At 43.3% G+C, this 17,855-nt stretch overlaps 1 protein-coding gene across 2 annotated transcripts in view; it reads right to left on the bottom strand.

The window, feature by feature from the left end:
• BIN3 (bridging integrator 3) overlaps positions 1 to 17,855 on the bottom strand; it is a 129,340-nt gene that overhangs the window by 110,754 nt on the left and 731 nt on the right. The window lies entirely within an intron of this gene.

The following is a 17,855-nucleotide window of genomic DNA, read 5'->3' as shown; positions in this document are numbered from 1 at the left end:
CAATCAATCAATCAATCAATCCACACTGCCCCCACCCTCCTCGCCTTCCGTAAAAATTTAAAGACCTATCTGTGCCGCCAGGGTTGGGGCCATTAGACCCTTGTCCCCTGGCTGACGAGTGTAGTATGTCTTGATGTGTAAATGGGAATGAATGGTTTTAAATGTTATTAGTTTTTAAAGTTTGTTAGCTATATTAATTGGATTTTTTAGATATGTATATTATTTATTGTTTTGATATTTTGCCCCAACTCCTTGGAGAGGGGAGGCAGATAGATAGATAGATAGATGATAGATAGATGATAGATAGAAAGATAGAAAGATAGATAGATAGATAGATAGATAGATAGATAGATAGATAGATAGATAGATAGATAGATTTTGGTTTAATTGTAGCCAGCTCAACATGAAGAAATCTAAATAAAAGAAATAAAGAGCCGGGGTGGCGCAGCAGGTAGAGTGCTGTACTGCAGCCCACTGAAGCTGACTGTAGATCTGAAGGTCAGCGGTTCAAATCTCATCACCGGCTCAAGGTTGACTCAGCCTTCCATCCTTCCGAGGTGGGTAAAATGAGGACCCAGATTGTGGGGGCAATAGCCTAGCTCTGTTAAAAAGTGCTATTGCTAACATGTTGTAAACCGCCCTGAGTCTAAGGAGAAGGGCGGCATAAAAATTGAATAAATAAATAAATTTCATGCATCATCGATCACACGTTCATTCATTGGGTGAGGCAAGGTGTTGAAATTTCAACAGACAGAAAGCAGGGAGGGTGGGGGGCAATATGGATCGCCGAAGGGAGCTCATTCCAGAGGGCCGGGGCCGGCACAGAGAAGGCTCTTCCTCTAGGACCCATCAGATAACATTGTCTAGCTGACGGGACCTGGAGAAGGCCGACTCTGTGGGACCTGACTGGCCGCTGGGATGTATGAGGCAGAAGACGGTCCCATAAGTAATCTGGTCCCTTGCCATGTAGGGCTTCAGGGCTTCCTGCAGTTGAGTAGAATTAGTTTCAGCCTCTTGGTTTGGTCACCATAACAGTCTGTGTTTCTCACGTGGCCTCTCGGGAAAATGAAATGCTCATTCCTGCCATAACGCTCCAGCCTGACCCGAGATACACAACAATGATACAGGCCAGTTCAAAGGGAGTTCTGGGAGATGAAAGGGGATTTTACGCAGCTCTTCTCTTCCTCATTCCTATCAGTCGATGGCTGGCTGATTGGCCGGACAGAGCGAGAATTCCTTAAATTTGGCAGGGGAGGCCACAATGCAAGGCTGGTAGGTGGGCAACCCTTACCACCGACTTCAAAGCTAAAAATGATACACCAAGCTAAGCCTTCCTTCTCTTTTATCAAGAGCTTTGCCGTATAGAAAAAAAGCCAAAAATGCTTTGGAAAATTATTTGAATACAATGGTACCTCTACTTACGAACTTAATTTGTTCCATGACCGGAACATTTGTAAGTAGAAGCCATTTTTCCCCATAGGAATCAATGTAAAAGCAAATAATGTGTGCAATTGGGGAAACTACAGGGAGGGTGGAGGCCGTTTCCTCCCAGGATATCCCTAGAGAGGCCCCACAGAGGCTTCTCCCTGCCTTTTCCGGCCCTGTTTCCTCCCAGGACATTCGTAGAGAAACCCCATGGAGGCTTCTCCCCACCTTTTCTGGCCCTGTTTCCTCCCAGGAGATTCCTAGAGAGGCCTCACAGAGGCTTCTCCCCGCCTTAACTGGCCCTGTTTCCTCCCAGGAGTTTCCTAGAGAGGACCCATGGAGGCTTCTCCCCACCTTTTCTGGCCCTGTTTCCTCCCAGGAGATTCCTAGAGAGGCCCCACAGAGGCTTCTCCCCGTCTTTTCTGGCCCTATATCATCCCCGGAGATTCCTAGAGAGGGTTTGTAAATAGAAAATGGTTCTTGAGAAGAGGCCAAAAAATCTTGAACACCTGGTTCTTATCTAGAAAAGTTTGTAAGTAGAGGCATTCGTAGGTAGAGGTGCCACTGTATTTGCATGTCGCTCCAGCCTCTTCCTCCTATCGTAAATCTTGTCGGTGGTTGCTTGAGGCTGCACGTCCGCCGAGTTCAGTGTTTCACACAGGGGGACAGGGACAAGGTAAAGTTCAACTCCCTCTTTTTTTAGGGGGCAGAAAGTGGAAGCCGGAAGATGGCGGCAACCAGTTTCCCCACGCCTTCTGGATTTCTCGCCGTTGTGTTTCGTGGTGTCCATGGAAACTGCATAAACCATCCCACCCTACTCCTCGTCCTTATATAGCAACCAGAGAAAGCACCAGAGGAAATAATTATTGAAGTAGGCCACAAACTGCTAATTCTGACAGAAGTGCCAATCTAAATTCTCCACCACCTAAGCTGTTTGGAGAAGGAGAGTCGGCTGAAAGGCTTAAATCAGGCAGCATTAATTTGCCGGTGGACAAGTTGGCTGTCGAACAAAACAGGTTCTGTTTAGGCCTCCAACTACAGGATTCTTAGTCATCTCCCCCAATCTCTCCCCTCACCCCAATAAAAAGCCCGTTACTTTTTTTCTGGTCAATGGAGATGCTCAGTCCCAACCCTAATTCACTTAGAAGAAGCAGGATCTATTTCTAAGGATTTTGCTAAATGCTTCCGAAGCAAACTTTAAATCCGTCCCAGTGGAGAAATCTAACCTTCCCTATCGGTTCGGAAGCACACGTGTTTTTATCAGGGTGTCTAGGGGAAAAACATTTTGAAATTCCCTGATATTTCCCTGACATTTCCCTGTAACTTGCAGATCTAATTAAGGCGTGGTTGTAGATGACGTCATACCAAACGGCTAAGCCGTGGAGAAATATCAGTAGTTGTTGCCACAGTTATGTTCATTTTTGCTTGACTCTATCAGGCAGCACAATTTTTTTAACATAATTTTTCCCTGACTTTTAAACATTTTAATAGTTTGGTTTGTTCCCTTGATTTATTCCATTTTTTTCACGAATTCCCTGATAATTCCAATATTTCCCGAACTGCAGATTTCCCTGATAATTCCCTAATTTTCCTGTTTTCTAGGTTGGCTGGTCACCCTGTTTATCCCTGTTTTGCTTGCGTGTGCGCACTTTTCCCCCTCTGCCCATGCGCAGAATGCTTTGCGCATGCGCAGAGGGTCAAAAAAATTAAATGGCAAACCCTGGGGAGGCGGAGCCTCATGCTGCCATCGCTAATGGTTCTCCGAATCACCAGCAGCAGCCGCTACTGGTATACTGGTTCCGGACGAAACCAGTAATATTCCACCCCGGTCCTTCTATCTCCCTTGTAGACGTCCTCTTATAAAGAGATCCATACTAACAAGGAAGGCGCATTATTCATATTTAACAAAAACCATGTCATAAATATTAAGAGCTAAAGTAGAAATCTTTCCAAAAATCTGTGTCCAGTTCTGGAAACCTCACCTACAAAAAGATATTGACAAAATTGAACGGGTCCAAAGACGGCCTACAAGAATGGTGGAAGGTCTTAAGCATAAAACTCATCAGGAAAGACTTCATGAACTCAATCTGTAGAGTCTGGAGGCCAGAAGGAAAAGGGGGGACATGATCGAAACATTTAAATAGGTTAAAAGGTTAAATAAGGTTCAGGAGGGAAGTGTTTTTAATCAGAAAGTGAACACAAGAACAAGGGGGCACAATCTGAAGTTAGTTGGGGGAAAGATCAAAAGCAACATGAGAAAATATTATTTGACTGAAAGAGTAGTAGATCCTTGGAACAAACTTCCAGCAGATGTGGTTGGTAAATCCACAGGAACTGAATTGAAACATGCCTGGGATAAACATATATCCATCCTAAGATTAAATACAGGAAATAGTATAAGGGCAGACTAGATGGACCAGGAGGTCTTTTTCTTCTATATTTCTATCTCTTCCCTAGACTAGATGGACCAGGAGGTCAATCTTCTATATTTCTATCTCTTCCCCCCCCCCATCCCCCCCCCAAAATGATGGATCATCTGATCAAAAGGTTTTATTTACCACGACATTTGACAGCTCGTGGAAGAAGAGTCAGACTTACCGCTCGCAGCCACCGGTTTATACAATTTCTATGTTTTACTACATTTTAACTTTGTATTGTTTTATGTGTTTGCATTTTTAATGGGGTAAAATATGTTGCACGCCATCTGGAGAGGGGAAAAAATCTGTCAGATGGTATAGAAATATCTTAATAAAAGAAGATATCTGACACACTGTATGTAAAAAAAAAAAAGGGGGGGGACAGGATTTTAAAGAGGAAAATTGGGGTGGGGGAAGAGCTGGAGTTCCAGCAAAGGAGATCCCTAGCCAGCCCCTGGGGAATAATCTGCTATTTAACTTGATTTCAGGTTAATCAATTGTGTTAATTGTTAGGCCAGCTTGTTGGGGTCAAGGGAGCTTCCCTTCCTTTATGGCTATTCAAACATTATTTGAATAAGCAGCCAATTATTGCAAATTGGTCATTAAAAAGGGAGGGGGAAAGCCATTAATGATATTGTACTCAGCCCTCAAAGGAAAATTACTCATTCTTGGCATGAGGGCAAGCAGAAATCTGCAGGGCTGTTTTAGCTGATTTTCAAAAATAACCCGTGTCCAGGCAGTAGGAGAGGAACTTTACAGTCCCTCTTTGGAAAGAAGAAAGAGCCACATTTATTTTCTCTCTCATTATAAATGACAGTGTGTCAGTGACCCAATAAACAGCTGAGAAATAAATCAGAGTTCAAATCTTGGCCTCCTTCCAAGTTCCAATTTATTAAAAGAGCCACGTTGGATACGAACTGGGGTCAAACCGATACTAACTTTTCCTAGTTCCCCACCCAAGTTTAGGTTCATCCCTCGTCCCCACACGCACAAGTTCATCACCTGGACCATTCCAGTTCTCTGAAGGTCCACGGTCCTCCCCTGTACTTCCAGCTGGTGCTGGACAAAGGATGACCATGAATCTCCTAGAAGGAATTTGTTGTGGCTAGTATATTTCCCCCTCGTGCAACCAACCCTCCCAAATTCCACAGTGCTATTCTACTTGTGGCAGGCCAAAGTCTCTAACTCAGTGAGGGACTTTATTTCACTTTTCCATAAGGGAAAAAACAGGGGGGTGGGGGTGGTAACCTGTCTAGCTTCAAAGTGTGGCATCCTGAGCAAATCAAAGAAAACTAGAAGGTCAGTTTTGTTGATTTCACTTCTCTATTTGAAATATTGAGAAGGCTGGATATGACCAGAACTGTACACAGTTTCCAATCTCTTCTTTTCCCCCGATGCACCTAGACGTAGAATTGGTCTAGCTCGGTGGTGGCGAACCTATGGCATGGGTGCCACAGGTGGCACCAAGAGCCATATTTGCTGGCACACGAGCTGTAACCCTAGAAACCGAGTTGTCGAAGCGTGGAACTCATTACCGGACTAGGTTGTGTCATCCCCCAACACTTTACCCTTAGATTATCCACGGTTGACCCATCCAGATTCCTAAGAGGTCAGTAAGGGGCGAGTACAAGTGCACTCGAGTGCCTTCCATCCCCTGTCCTATTGCTCTCCTATATCTCCTATACCTTTCTTCTATTCCTATATCTCTCCTTCTATTCTTTCATTGATATGTTCTATTCCTATATCTTCTCTTCTATTCTTTCTTAGATATATTTTACTATGAGTATCTCCTCTATAACCTTCATCATGTATTTTACTATGTGTATATATATATATACCCACTAAAACCCTCATTGTGTATTGGACAAGATAGATAGATAGATAGATAGATAGATAGATAGATAGATAGATAGATAGATAGATAGATAGATAGATAGCTCAGCTCCAATGTGCAGTTTTGATTTCCAGAGAGTCTCTGGAGCGATGGGGGGAGGACATTTTTTCCTCTGGAGCCTGGGGAGGATGAAAAACAAGCCTATTGGGTCAATCAGAGTTTGGGAAATAGAAACACAGAAACATAGAAGATTGACAGCAGAAAAAGACCTCCTGGTCCATCTAGTCTGCCCTTATACTATTTCTTGTATTTTATCTTAGGATGGATATATGTTTATCCCAGGCATGTTTAAATTCAGTTACTGTGGATTGACCAACCACGTCTGCTGGAAGTTTGTTCCAAGCATCTACGACTCTTTCCGTAAAACAATATTTTCTCACGTTACTTCTAATCTTTCCCCTAACTAACCTCAGATTGTGCCCCATTTACCGTATGTACTTTCAGGCCATAAAGAGTCGATACACCCAGAGGAGAGGTGCATCCAGAATTCATGGGCAGATGCAAAATAGATTTCTTGCACACATTTATCCTAGAAGTGGGAAAGGAAACTACGCAGATCAAAAGAAATGTAAGAATTCCAGATGCTATTTGTTGAAAAACGGTTGCATGTGTGTGAGTTTGCGTTGCTTGTCGTCCACATACTTGCCCCTGATCTTAAAATTAACCCCACATATTCATTCCAGTGTATATAAAAACTTGTCAGCCGGTCTCTCGGATAAAGACCAGGCCATGGAATATGAAAGCCAATTATTGATTAATGAGCTACATGAACAGGCCTTTATAGAGTACGGCTACATTCACAGTGTGCGTTTTCGGCTTTATTGCCAGAGTAAACACAGCAGCCATTGTGGAAGCATTTTAAAAAAAAACCAACCCCCCCCCATTGCAGTGCTTAAAAACTCTCTCCTTGTCTCCACTTTTTTCCCCCCACCAGCTCAATTCCTGCTGTCTTTCCTCTCTCTCTCTTTTTAAAAAGAGCTTTCAACTTTGCCTACTGGAGGTAGAAAGCTACAGAATTAATCCAGGTTGAACATTTGCTTTAAATGCACTTATTCCATAACTCCAGGAAACTCAAAATTACTTTGCACTGCTATTAGGTATTTGCAGAGCAAGTGATACAAAGAGTAACAGCCCCCCTTTTTAGCCATATACAATCCTCTTGCAGATTCCTCCATTCTAGAGGCTGCAAGTGGTGCTTTGAAATGCTGAAATCGGATCGTGGTTTGTTTGTTTTTAAGTGCTTCTCCAAACATACCAGGGATAAACATAGATCCATCCTAAGATAAAATACAGGAAATAGTATAAGGGCAGACTAGATGGACCATGAGGTCTTTTTCTGCCATCAGTCTTCTATGTTTCTAATAACATCATAACATAAAGCTCAACTCTGATGACTTCATAATCACAAACATTTCTTGCCAATAGAACATTCCTAAAATCATGGTTATACGCCGCGTGGCCAATTAACACGGCATATTAAGCCAAATTCAACTAAACATTTTATAGCTTAGCCCAAAGTGTGAACCACATCAATGCTTTTTCGGAGCTCAGCTGAACACCGTTTTTTTAAATTTTAAACTCTGGGCATTTTAAAAATCTTGAAAAACTACCCAATTATGTATCCGATTTTTGTGGGGGATGCGTTCCGAGACCGCCCGCGAAAGTTGGATTTCCGCGAAGTAGAGATGCGGAAGTAAATACACTATTTTTTTCTATGAACAGTATCCCAAGCCTTCCCTTAACACTTTAAACCCCTAAATTACCATGTCCCATTCCCTTAGCAACCATTTAGATTATTACTCACCATGTTTATTTATTAAAGTTTATTTAAAAAAATGTTTTTTAAAGGCAGACGAAAGTTTGGCAATGACATATGACATCATCGAGCGGGAAAAACCGTGGTATAGGGGGGAAAACCCTGAAGTATTTTTTTAATTAATATTTTTGAAAAACTGTGGTAGAGATGTTTGGCGAAGTTTGAACCCGTGAAAATCGAGGGAACACTGTAGTTAGGAACAATGCCTAGATCAATCAGTGTTTCTCAACCTTGGGCGTTTGAAGATGTGTGGACTTCAACTCCCAGAATTCCTCAGCCAGCGCTGCTGTCTGGGGAATTCTGGGAATTGAAGTCCACACATCTTCAAACGGCCAAGGTTGAGAAACACTGGCCTAGATATTTGGCGTGCTCCATGCCAGCATTCTTTTAGATTAGATTCTGGGGTGCAAAAATTTTGCTGGGGCTGAAGCGTAGATTAAACTAAGCCGTGGCGAATCTCGTGCAGAAAGAAAATATTGGGGATTGAACACAGGAAGCGAAGTTCATCCGTTCTTCCTTTTTTTGCGCAGAACTCCAAAATAACAAAGCAAGGAATTTTTTTCCCCCTATAGTGACATTTGAGGAACAGAAGAAGGGTAGATAATAGAGGTTTCCTCCCTACCCCTACCCCCTGGCCCAAATTTCATGGCTTAACTTCCTTGTTCGCTTCGGAGTTTGCTGCCTCTCTGGCCGACGGGACTGACCTTCCGCAGACGGGGCTCTGGACGTCATCAGGACCCTTTCCCCCCATCGGAAGACGTAGGGCATTCCGTGAATAAAACAATTCATTCAACAAGTGGCAGCGGGCATGAATGAAGGGCCGCTGCCGTCAAGGCGGTCCTTGCCAGCTATTGACAAACTGAACTGAGGGCGATTGTGTGCTTTTACACACTGACAAATCTCTGCAGTGTGATCCCACTGGCATTCGCGTAGCCCAAAAAGAAAAAGGAGGCCACCATGCGCACAAGGACTGACGCTCAATCGGCAGCCCGAGAGAAGGCAAGAATGGCCCATCCTTTCAAGGCTCTGCTTCGGACAATGGCCCCTTATTTCTCAACGAAATACATTTCCTGAGATCTGCTCCACGCTTCCCAAGAATGCTCTGCTTATGAATGCGGCTCGTGTGTGCATGTCCGAGGGTCCGGGCATACGAGGTCAATCCCCAAATCGCCACCTGAAGATACGAAGCGGCTCCTTTCTCTGCCGACCATCCCTGGGAATTCTCCATCACTGGAGACTTAGAAGAAGAGGCTGGACAGGGGCTTGTTTGGAAATGGGGCAGAGCAGGGATAGAAACATAGACACAGAAACACAGAAGATTGACGGCAGAAAAAGACCCCATGGTCCATCTAGGTGCTCAGCTGAGCTTCGAAAGAGCATTGATGTGGTTCACACTTTGGGCTAAGCTATAAAATGTTTAGTTGAATTTGGCTTAATATGCCGTGTTAATTGGCCACGCGGCGTATAACCATGATTTTAGGAATGTTCTATTGGCAAGAAATGTTTGTGATTATGAAGTCATCAGAGTTGAGCTTTATGTTATGATGTTATTAGAAACATAGAAGACTGATGGCAGAAAAAGACATCATGGTCCATCTAGTCTGCCCTTATACTATTTCCTGTATTTTATCTTAGGATGGATCTATGTTTATCCCAGGCATGTTTACATTTAGTTACTGTGGATTTACCAACCACGTCTGCTGGAAGTTTGTTACAAGCATCTCCTACTCTTTCAGTCAAATAATATTTTCTCACGTCGCTTCTGATCCTTCCCCCAACTGACCTCAGATTGTGCCCCCTTGTTCTTGTATTCACTCTCCTATTAAGAACACTTCCCTTCTGAACCTTATTTAACCCTTTAACATATTTAAATGTTTCGATCATGTCCCCCCCTTTCCCTTCTGTCCTCCAGACCGGGGGTCTCCAACCTTGGCCACTTTAAGCCTTGTGGACTTCAACTCCCACAATTCCTCAGGCCAGCAAAGGTTACATATACTGTCTGAGGAGTTTGGGAGTTGAAGTCCACAAATCTAAAAGTTATCAAAACTGGAGACCCCTGGACTAAGTAGTTTTCTGGCTGAAAATGGGCCCTGGAGCTTCTTGATGCTTCACCCCTCGCATCCTGGACACAAACTGCTTCAACTCCTTCCCTCAAAATGTCACCCTAGAACACTGCACACCAAGATAACTAGGCACAAGAGCAGTTTTTTCCCCAAACGCCATCACTCTGCTAAACAAATAATTCTCTCACCACTGTCAAAACTATTCACTAAGGCTGCATTATTACAGTATTAGTCTTCTCATTGTTCCTATCACCCACCTCCTCCCACTTATGACTGTATGACTGTAACTTGTTGCTTGTATCCTTACGATTTATATTAATAATGTTTCGTGGTTGCTTATTTGCACCCTGTGACAATCATTAAGTGTTGTACTTCATGATTTTTGACAAATATATATTTCCTTTTATGTACCTGAGATCACATGCACCAAAGACAAATTCCTTGTGTTTCCAATCACACTTGACCAATAAAGAATTCTGTTCTATTCTATTCTATTTTATTCTATTTTCTTTCTACAGTATTCTATTTTATTCTTGGCAAATGTATCTTTTCTTTTAAGTACACTGAGAACATATGTACCAAAGACAAACGTTGTTTCCAATCACACTTAACCAGAGGTCTCCAAACTTGACAACTTTAAGACTTGTGGACTTCAACTGGCTGGAGAATTCTGGGAGTTGAAGTCCACAAGTCTTAAAGTTGCCTAGCTTGGGGACCCCTGCAATTGACCAATAAAGAATTCTACTCTATTCTCTTCTTAACCCAGCTACTCTAAAAGTTATCGATACACAAAGGAAGTCTACAAAAATATATCTGGAAGGACCTCACTTAGAAAGATGCACTCACATTCTAAGGGTTATTTAAAACCCAAATTAATGTATGAATGTTACATCAAAGTGAAGAATAAGATTTTCCCAACCAGTAAGGCAGTAGAGGGTCCATTTTGATGCACATCCTAATCCCACTGTGTTATTATCGTAACTATTAGAACGATTTTTTTTTCATCAAAACACTCAGAACGATTTCATTATTATAATGTTGTGTACTGCAAACTGCAAATATATTTTGTGATTATCGGTATTCTAGATTGCAGCACCGGGCTTTTAGCAAGCCTTGATTTAAATGCTGGGTGTGGGCGTGGGGGGGTTTGGTGCTTAAAATAAGCCCTGGCCCTTGGGGATTTCGTTACTCAAAGATGAGATAAAAACATTTTTTTTCGTTTAAAAAAAATAGTAATTCACATTTGTATTTGGAACTGAAGAATGCACAAATAATATGTAAGTCTTTATTCACTCATTCAAGGCGATATTCTCTTTTGTTTTGTTTTTAAGCGTGCCAAGATCACTTCCTTAAACGATCTATTGCAGCATGCTCTAATTTGATAGATAGGATTCTAGGAATAGAATTATTGCACTACGTAACTTCACAGGGCTTTAGAAAAAGTTGGGCAGCTTTAGTTCCCTAATTAAAAATCCAGATCTACAGAGATTACAGATCAACTATCTTTAATCTGGCATCCTCCAGATAGAAACATGGAAACATAGAAGTCTGACGGCAGAAAAAGACCTCATGGTCTATCTAGTCTGCCCTGATACTATTTTCTGTATTTTATCTTACAATGGATATATGTTTATCCAAGGCATGTTTAAATTCAGTTACTGTGGATTTATCTACCACGTCTGCTGGAAGTTTGTTCCAAGCATCTACTACTTTTCAGTAAAATATTTTCTCATGTCGCTTTTGATCTTTCCCCCAACTAACTTCAGATTGCGTCCCCTTGTTCTTGTGTTCATTTTCCTATTAAAAAACACTTCCCTCCTGGACCTTATTTAACCCTTTAACATATTTAAATGTTTCGATCATGTCCCCCCTTTTCCTTCTGTCCTCCAGACTATACATTTGGCTATCACTCTCATCATCTCTGGCGAGGACATATATTGCCTGATACAATTGGAATGATCCATCACTGTGTTTAACATGGTTGATTTGCAATCTCTTTCCAACAGGCATACTCAAAAAATTAGAATATCATGCATTTATTTCAGTAATGTAACTTAAAAGGTGAAACTTAATACAGTGGTACCTCTACCTAAGAACGCCTCTGCTTACGAACTTTTCTAGATAAGAACCAGGTGTTCAAGATTTTTTTGCCTCTTCTCAAGAACCATTTTCCACTTACAAACATGAGCTTCCGAAACCGTAACCGGAAAAGGCAGGGAGAAGCCTCCGTGGGGTCTTTCTAGGAATCTCCTGGGAGGAAACAGGGCCAGAAAAGACGGGAGAATAATAATAAATAATAATAATTTATTAGATTTGTATGCCGCCCCTCTCCGAGGACTCGGCACCGGTACACCTCTTCTCAAGAACCATTTTCCACTTACAAACCCGAGCCTCCAAAAGTGTAACTGGAAAAGGCGTGAGAAGCCTCTGTGGTGCCTCTCTAGAAATCTGGGAGGAAACAGGGCTGGAAAAGGCGGGGAGAAGCCTCCGTGGGGCCTCTCTAGAAATCTGGGAGGAAACAGGGCTGGAAAAGGCGTGAGAAGCCTCTGTGGTGCCTCTCTAGAAATCTGGGAGGAAACAGGGCTGGAAAAGGCAGGGAGAAGCCTCCGTGGGGCCTCTCTAGGAATCTCCTGGGAGGAAACAGGGCCTCCACCCTCCCTATGGTTTCCCCAATTTCATGCATTATTTGCTTTTACACTGATTCCTATGGGAAAAATGGCTTCTTCTTACCAACTTTTCTACTTGAGAACCTGGTCATGGAACGCATTTAATTCGTAAGTAGAGGTACCACTGTATACAAGAGATATTAATAACCTTTGCATAAACTTACCACCCCCAGTGCATCCCCCCCATGGGGGCAGTAGCCCATTACTGCCTCCAGAGTTTTCCTTACTTCCACTACTTTCAAGACTCCTGCTAACCCACAGAGCAATGATACTTAAACTTTGAGACTCAATCACCCCTTTTCCCAGTCTCAAATAAGATTGCCACCACAAGCCAAAAAGCCAGACTCTGTTATTTTAACAAGCAGCTAAGCAGTTGCAAATATGCATCGACTCAAAAACAATAATTACAATTTGTTCCACTTGCCCCAGGATATGCCCAAATTATCCCCTTGAGGAGTAATTACCCCCAGCTGAAAAATCACTGCCATGGATAACAGAATAACAGAGGTGGAAGGGATCTTGGAGATTTTATAGTCTGCTCATTCCAGAAAAGTGGCGGTCCAATCTTTGTAGAAACCTCTAGTGATGGAGCAACCACAACTTCTGAGATCTTAGAAACCATACAGCATAGTTCTTATTAAGTAAATATTTTCAATTATAAAATAACATATCGTTAGACAGTCTGGTTATGCCCCAAACTGATGGAACAACGAAGGGTCAACATGAGACTAAGATTGTTCATATATTTTTGCATATTTCTTCACAAGCCAAAGGACAAATGACTTCTAAAAAGGGTGAAACTAATTTGAAACTGACAGTACATAAAAGACTGTTGATATAGGTTAAAGATTGTATTAATAAAATGAATGTACAGTGGTACCTTTACCTACAAACGCCTCTACATACGAACTTTTCTAGATAAGAACCTGGGTTTTTTTGCCTCTTCTCAAGAGGTTACAAACCCAAGCCTCCGAAACTGTAACCAGAAAAGGCAAGGAGAAGCCTCCGTGGGGCCTCTCTAGGAATCTCCTGGGAGGAAACAAGGCTGGAAAAGGCAGGGAGAAGCCTCTGTGGGGCCCTTTCTAGGAATCTCCCGGGAGGAAACAGGGCCGGAAAAGGTGGGGAGAAGCCTCCGTGGGGCATCTCTAGGAATCTCCTGGGAGGAAACAGGACCGGAAAAGGCGGGGAGAAGCCTCCGTGGGGCCTCTCGAGGAATCTCCTGGGAGGAAACAGGGCCGGAAAAGGCAGTGAGAAACCTCCGTGGGGCCTCTCGAGGAATCTCCTGGGAGGAAATAGGGCCTTCCCCAATCGCATGCATTATTTGCTTTTACTGTACATTGATTCCTCTGGAAAAATTGCTTCTTCTTACAAACTTTTCTACTTAGGAACCTGGTCACGGAACGAATTAAGTTCGTAAGTAGCAGTACCACTGTATTGTGTATATTGTATTTACCATGACAATAGATAATCCCAAATTGGATGAGAGGGGCAGCATACAAATCTAATAAATAAATAAATAAAACATGCTAAGCTGTAAATCATAATTCATCACGGTTTCCACACTGCGCTATGCCAGAACCAATAATCCACATTACAGCTAGGAACCCAGCCATGAATGCCTGCTAAATTTTATTTCCGCACGTTGTTCGCTTCCACCGCATTTAGCTTGATTAGTCTGAGAACTGAAAAACTCTTGTCGCTAATTTTAAAGGACTTCCTGGAAATAAGTGATCAGAAAAATAAAGGCAGTTAATTGTGTAAACCATGTTTACCGGGTGACCTCCAAATGTTTTTAACAGAGAAATGTCAGCAAGCACTCTTTCCTGAACTGATTTCCATGTGACATACATACACAGAGTTTTTTTCCCAAAAATAAGTCCCTCTCTTATATTTTTTTGAACTTAAACTTCACGAAAAGCCTATACCACGGTTTTTCAAAAATATTAATTAAAAAATAAAAAATTCTATTCTACCTTCTATTCTATTCTACTTTCTATTCTATTCTGCTTTAGTCTACTCTTCTTTCTTTTCTTTTCTATTCTAGTTCATTATACAAAACCGAGCCGAGATGGCACAGCAGGTAAGAGTGCAATACTACAGCTGACTGTAGATCTGCAAGTCAGCGGTTCAAATCTGATCATCGGCTCAAGGTTGACTCAGCCTTCCATCCTTCCGAGGTGGGAAAAATAAGGAGCCAGATTGTGGTGGCAATAGGCTGGCTCTGTTAAAAAGTGCTATTGCTAACATGTTGTAAGCCGCCCAGAGTCTAAGGAGAAGGGCAGCATTAAAAAAAATGGAATAAATAAACAAATAAATTATAAATACAAAATTGATAGGCCAAGGAGTAATCTGAAAACACGTTAACAAAAGTCTACTGGGGGTGTGAACAGCCTCATGTCTGCAATCTGTCAGGATGCAAGGCAATTTGGAAATCAGACCGCGCGGACTCTTGAATTCCTTGCAGAAAGATTTAATGATAAGTCTAATACTGTATAGAGAAAAAAATATATTATGATGTATTGAAAGCAACGACCATATTGCTTGTAAGGTTGGGTCTGGAAGGAAATACAGTACAAGCAAAAATAAATTCTGGATAAAATTCAGTGCTTGTACTTTTTGAGTTCAAGTTTCATCAGTCCAGAGAGTGTGCCAATTTGGAGACCCCGTGAGAGTTGTATCTAAACCAGAGAATTTCAAACTTGGCAACTTTAAGACTTGTGGATTTCAACTCCTAGAAATCTGGAAGTCCACAAGTCTTCAAGTTGCCAAGTTTTGTAGCAATCATGCAAGGTTCGACAAACCCAGGCGCCTGGTCGCCAGTGGCGCCTAGAAAATGTTGTCTGGCGCCTAGAGCCGCCTGGGCAGGGCGCTGCGGTGCCTCTGACCTCTCCGCTCCTGCCCGATGCCGGGGTTTCTGGCGCTCTCCTGCTGGGTCCCAAAGAAGGCAGGCAGGAAGGAGAGCTCCATTCTTCGCGCCTTTTTCCCGCCTTCCTTCTTTGGAGCCCAGCAGGAGAGCGCCAGAAACCGCGGCATCGAGCAGGAACCGGGAGGTCGGAGGCACCGGCACGGCAGCGCCCGCCCAGCTGAAGGTTCCCTGTCGTCATCGGCAAGTGTCCTTTGGGGGCCGGCGGGAGGGCACTGGCGGTGGGAGCGGGGGGGGGGGGGGCCGCGGCTGCAGCGGCACAGGCAGTCGCGGGGAGATGGCGGGGGGAGCGGGGGGCGGCTAAAGCGGCCCCGGGCACCGTTCCCTGTACGCTTTTCCAGGGGCGCGCAGGGAGCCGCGGCCACCCGCCCGCCTACCGGATTTCCCTCCGCGCGGCTGGGGAGGTGGATTCGCCGCCCCCGCCAGCCCGATCTCCCTCCAGTGGCTGGTGACGTAGTTCTACCGCCCTCGCCAGCCTGATCTCCCTCCGTGGGGGGGTGGGGGGCGACGAACCGACGACCGGGGGCTGTCCGTCCGTGTTGGGTGGTGCAGGGCAGGCACAGGCAGCCCCAGGGGAGAACAAGGGAGGGAGAGAAAGGAAAGAGAGAGTAAGGGAGGGAGAGAAAATTGAATGAAGGAGGGAGAGAAAGAAAGAGTAAGAAGCAGAAAGGATAGAGAAAAAGGAAGAGAAAGGGAGGGGGAGAAAGGAAAGAGGGAGGAAGGGGGGGAGAGAAAATTGAATGAAGGAGGGAGAGAAAGAAAGAGTAAGAAGTAGAAAGGATAGAGAAAAAGGAAGAGAAAGGGAGGGAGAGAAAGGAAAGAGGGAGGAAGGGGGGGAGAGAAAATTGAATGAAGGAGGGAGAGAAAGAAAGAGTAAGAAGTAGAAAGGATAGAGAAAAAGGAAGAGAAAGGGAGGGGGAGAAAGGAAAGAGGGAGGAAGGGGGGGAGAGAAAATTGAATGAAGGAGGGAGAGAAAGAAAGAGTAAGAAGTAGAAAGGATAGAGAAAAAGGAAGAGAAAGGGAGGGAGAGAAAGGAAAGAGGGAGGAAGGGGGGGAGAGAAAATTGAATGAAGGAGGGAGAGAAAGAAAGAGTAAGAAGTAGAAAGGATAGAGAAAAAGGAAGAGAAAGGGAGGGAGAGAAAGGAAAGAGAGAGAAAGGGAGAGAAAGGGAGGGAGAGAAAATTGAATGAAGGAGGGAGAGAAAGAAAGAGTAAGAAGTAGAAAGGATAGAGAAAAAGGAAGAGAAAGGGAGGGGGAGAAAGGAAAGAGGGAGGAAGGGGGAGAGAAAGAAGATATGAAGGAGGGAGAAAAAGAAAGAGAGATAGGAAGGAAAGAGGGAGAGAAAGGAATGAGAGAGAAAGGGAGGGAGAGAAAGGGAATGAAAGAGGGAGAAGGGGTGAGAGATAGAAAGGATAGACAGAAAGGGAGAGAAAGGAAAGAGAGAAAGGGAGGGAGAGGAAGGAAAGAGATGAGAGAGGAAGGAGGAGACAGAGGGGGTGAAAGCGATGTCAGGTGGAGACTCGGCAAAAAACCAAGTTTGCTTAAAAAAAATTCTGGCTCCTAAATTTTTTGGCTGGCTCCTAGATTCTGAACAACTTTGTCGACCCCTGCAATCATGTATTGCTATAAAATCTTAATAGTGTTGAATATCGTTGAATTGTATTGAGAGGAACTTTTGTTATTGACCAAATACTTATTTTCCACCATAATTTGCAAATAAATTCATTCCAAATCAAACAATGTGATTTTCTGGATGCGTTTTCTCATTTTTGTCTCTCATAGTTGAGGTCTACCTAAGATGTCAATTACAGGTCTCTCTCATCTTTTTAATAAGTGGAAGACCTTGCACAATTGGGTGTCTGACTAAATACTTTCTCCCCCCCCCCACTGTATATGGTTTTTTATAGCAGTTATAGCTACTGCCTTGCAAGGGAGATTCTGCAGGTTCAAATCCCAGTAAGGCTATGGGCAAATCCCAGTAAGGCTATGATGAGAGCACAGTAAGCCTGAAATAGATCTTTCTTTTCATTATCAGCAAAAATATGTTACTTACACACACACACGCATCCCAACAGTGGCCTTCTCCAGGTTCCATCGGCCAAACAAAGTTGCCTGGCAGGGCCTAAGGGAAGAGCTTTCTCTCTGGCGGCCCCAGCCCTCTGGAATTAATTCCCTCTGGAGATACGTACCGCCCCCTCCCTCCTGGTCTTAAAACTCTGAAGACCTACCTCTGCAGGCATGGGGACCGTGAGCCACGAGATTGTCCCCGGCTGATATGAAAGATTGAATTGGATGAATGTGGATGATTCTAGAAGGGGTTTTAGATTTTTATTAATTTTGTATATGTCCTTTTAAAGTAATTAGATCTCTCACATACAGTGTTCCCTCGATTTTTGCAGGTTCGAACTTCGCAAAAGGTCTATACCACGGTTTTTCAAAAATATTAATTAAAAAATACTTTGTGGGTTTTTTCCCTATACATAGTTTTTCCCACCCGATGACGTCATATGTCATTGCCAAACTTTCGTCTGCTTTTAATAAATATTTTTTAAATAAACTTTAATAAATAAACGTGGTGAGTATGGTTGCTAAGGGAAAGGGAAATTGCAATTTAGGGGTTTAAAGTGTTAAGGGAAGGCTTGTGATACTGT

The sequence above is a fragment of the Erythrolamprus reginae genome, chromosome 12 (genome assembly GCF_031021105.1).
Source record: "Erythrolamprus reginae isolate rEryReg1 chromosome 12, rEryReg1.hap1, whole genome shotgun sequence".
NCBI classification, from domain to species: Eukaryota; Metazoa; Chordata; class Lepidosauria; order Squamata; family Dipsadidae; genus Erythrolamprus; species Erythrolamprus reginae.
This window is presented reverse-complemented; position numbering and strand designations above follow the sequence as displayed.